The 3,896-nt window shown below is 41.0% G+C and overlaps 1 long non-coding RNA gene across 1 annotated transcript; it reads right to left on the reverse strand.

Moving 5' to 3' along the window:
- Positions 1-274: 274 nt before the first annotated feature.
- On the reverse strand, positions 275-3,393 carry LOC138160988 (uncharacterized). The gene is made up of 3 exons (XR_011168232.1): positions 3,259-3,393; positions 2,296-2,345; positions 275-1,397 (listed from the first exon to the last, which is right to left on the reverse strand). It is a non-coding gene; the product is annotated as an uncharacterized lncRNA (long non-coding RNA).
- Between the last annotated feature and the right edge of the window lie 503 nt (positions 3,394-3,896).

Below are 3,896 nucleotides of genomic sequence, written 5' to 3' on the forward strand. Positions count from 1 at the left end.
CTGTCTCTCTGTCTCTGTCCCTCTTTCTCTCCCTCTCTCTCTCTCTGTCTCTGTCTGTCTGTCTGTCTGTCTGTCTGTCTGTCTCTCTCTCTCTCCCTCTCTCTCTCTGTCTCTGTCCCTCTTTCCCTCCCTCCCTCCCTCTCTCTCTCTGTCTCTCCCTCTCTCTCTCTCTCTCTCTCTCTCTCTCTCTCTCTCTCAGTCTCTCACACACACACATAAATTTGCTTTTTATTAATGAAAAAAGCTTTACAAGAGAAAAAATGACTCTGTCACAGTTTAATGAGTATGGTTTATAAAAGTATCTTTCTTTTTTTCCCCCCTCAACAGTGCAATTCAACAACAATCTGACACCCTTTCTCAGTCTTCACCCACTGTCTCCTCCCAGCTCAGTTTTTGTTTGGTTACAGGTGAATTATCTCTACCCTACCTTTCAACATGTCCACCAGATCCCACTCTCCCCAAACCTAGCAGAATATATCGCTAAGATTTGATTTGGGGAGGCGGCTAGGCGGTGCAGTGAGTAGAGCACCGGCCCTGGAGTCAGGAGGACCTGAGTTCAAATCCAACCTCAGACACTTAACACAAAAACTAGACTGTGACCTTGGGCAAGTCACTTAACCCCAACTGCCCTCCAAAAAGCACAAAAAAAATTAGATTTGATTTGAGGTCATGTCTTATGTTTCTTGCCCTGGGCACCAAAATTACTAGTTATGGCTCTGGGTACCTAAGTTTTAGTCATAACTCTACCATTAACTAGATGAGTGGTCTTAGCCATTGGTACCAGGAGAACTGTCCTTAGGGTAAATGCACTGATCACCCACACTTTGAGGAAGCATTCACTTCCCACAATGTTTTCTTCTCACTCTCTGGAAGAGACCCAATTACTTCTGCCTTAAGCTCTACAGGAGTCAGGAGATGCATGTAGTTCTGTCCGGTTCTGCCTATATAGACCTGAGGATTACATGTATATAATTAAGCCAGTTCGGGAAGGCTAACAACCTGGCAAATATGCTCCTTTAGACCCATCTCTCTGGAACAGTTTCCCTCCCCTGTCCTTTTCCCTCACAAGGATACTCAACACTCAAGGTAACCAAATTTCACCTATATCAAAAACCTTGTAAGAGTGGAGAGATAAGAATAGTGAAATCAAATGATACGATTTGATTTTCCTGGGAAGGGGCAGGTCAGGAGTGATAACTGATTGTCTTCCCTTAGATCGGGAGGGTTCTTATCCTTAGGTTCTTCCTTCTTCCATCCTTTCAGAGCAGTGTGGTAAACGTGGCAAAGATCAGTACCTCCCCTACTGGACAGCAGTAGGGATACACTTGAATGTATTCATGGCCCCAGTGAAGCTCTTCAACCACAGGAACTCATAAAGTCTTCTAAGTCTCAGTTTCCTTAAATGTAAAATGAGAATGAGGGAAAGCTAGGTAGCACAGTGGATAGAACCCTGGGTCGGAGTCAGAAAGACCTGAGTTCAAATCCTGCTTCAGACACTCACTAGCTGTGTTACCCTGGACAAATCACTTAACCCTATTCACCTTAGTTTCCTCATATGTAAAATGAGCTGTAGAAGAAAATGGCAAATCATTCCAGTATCTTTGCCCAAATCTCCCCCCACCCCCAATGGGTTATAAAGAATTGGACATGACTGAAAAAACTAAACAACAACAATAAAAATGAGAATGACCATAACTGTGCTAGTTCTTGTACTACTTACCTCACAAAGTTGTGAAGGTCAAATGAAATAATAAATATCAAGTGCTTTGTAAGCCTCAAAGCAAAGGCTAAGTGCGAGCTATTATGCTTTTGAGTTATCTCTTTGGTAGAGAAGTTGCCATGTGTCCCTGTGGACAGAAGGCTCATATCAGTTTGCAGTGGCCATCCCCCATTCATGGAAATCTCTCCTCATCTCTGTCTCCTGGCTTCCTTCTGCTCCCAGCCAAAATTCCACCCTGAACAAGAATCCTTTGCCTTTCTTCTGTGTTTATCTTGTTTTTCATGTTTACACATATATACACATGTGTGTGTACTGTTTGTACATAGGTTTTTGCATTTTGTCTCCCTCATTAGACTGTAAGCTCTTTGAGGGTAGGGACTACTTTCTGCTTTTATACCCTTGGCACTTAGTACAGTGCCTAGAACACAGTAAGCACTTTATAAATCTTGTTGACCTGTTGATCAGTGAAATCAAAGACTTCAGAAATATTGAGGGGAATTGTTCTGGAGTGGAAAACTATGTTGAATTTGGACTCAGAGGACCTGGCTTCAATCCCAGCTCTACCACTTCCTTACCTGTGTGACTTTAAACAGATTGTTTGACCTTTGGACCTCTGTTTCTTCATCTGTGAAAGGTAGAGGGTGTGTAATCAAGATTAAGAGGGAAGTAGAGAATTGGGAAAGAATTTTTACAACCAATGTCTCTGATAAAGGCCTCGTTTCTAAAATATACAGAGAATTGAGTCAAATCTATAAGAATACAAGTCATTCCCCAACTGATAAATGGTGAAAGGATATAAACAGATAGTTCTCAGAGGAAGAAATTAAAGATATCTATAAGCACGTGAAAAAATGCTCTAAATCAGTATTGATTAGAAAAATGCAAATCAAAACAATTCTGAGGTACCACATCTCACCAGTCAGATAGGCTAAGATGACAAAACAGGAAAATGATAAATGCTGGAGAGGATTAGAAAAATTGGAACACTAATACATTGCTGGTGGAGTTGTGAACTGATCCAACCATCCTGGAGAGCAATCTGGAACTATACCCAAAGGGCTATAAATAATTCCATACCCTTTGACCCAGCAATACCACTTCTAGGGTTGTATCCCAAAGAGATCACAGAAGCGGGAGGAAGCCCATATGCACAAAAATATTTATAGCAGCTCTTTTTGTGGTGACAAAGAATTGGAAATTAAGGGGATGTCCATCAATTGGGGAATGGCTAAACAAGTTATGGTATATGAATGTAATGGAATACTATTGTGCTATAAGAAATGAAGAGCAAATGGACTTCATATTTACCTGGAGAGGCTTATAGGAACTGATGCTGAGTGAGAAGAGCAGAACTAGGAGAAATTTGTACACAATTACAGACACAAAGTATGTGTGATGACCAACTTTGATAGCCTGGACTCTTCTCAGCAATGCAGTGTTACAAGTAAACTCCAAAAGATTCATAATGGAAAGAGATGTCTACATTCAGAGAAAGAACCAGAAAGAATAGAGTTTGAATGCAGATTGAAGCAAACTACCTGCTCTCTTTCTTTTTCTTGTTTGGTTTGATTTCCTCTTTTCCACCGTTCATTCCATCCGATACAATCTTTCTTTTCAACTTGACCAATGTCTAATGTGAAAGTATCTGCAGATCCTATACTTGATTGTATGCCGCCATGGGTTGGGGGGGGGGGGGAGGGGGGGGGGGGAGGGAAGGGGAGAAAATTTGAAACTCAAAGAACCGGGGAACTGAATCTTATAAACTCAAAGTAAACAAACAAATTAATAAAGAAAAAAATTAAAAATTAAAAAAAAAGGTAGAGGGGTAGAGGGTGGACTAAATTACTCTTAAGTCCTTTCTAGCTCCAAGCCAACACAGTCTTAGATGGGACAGGAAGAAATATATCATGAAGGGGTGGAGCCAAGCCTACAAAGCAGATAAATTAAGATGCAATTATTCACATTACACAAAGATTCTTCACATTATGGCCTTCTCCCTCATTCTGAAAAGTACTTGTCATACCAAGAAAAGGAACATGTATTTCAGGAACCAAATCCCAGGTTGAGAATCTAGGAAGGTATTCTTGGGAGTGGCTCATATGAAGGAAATGAGAGATGAAAAGGAAGGGAGAGGTATCGGTTCCTTTTTTGTTGTTCAGTGGTGTTCGACTCTTTG

This window comes from Petaurus breviceps, unplaced genomic scaffold (genome assembly GCF_028583685.1).
Source record: "Petaurus breviceps papuanus isolate PSGF00001 unplaced genomic scaffold, PetGlider_PUasm1.0 183, whole genome shotgun sequence".
Classification (NCBI taxonomy): domain Eukaryota; kingdom Metazoa; phylum Chordata; class Mammalia; order Diprotodontia; family Petauridae; genus Petaurus; species Petaurus breviceps.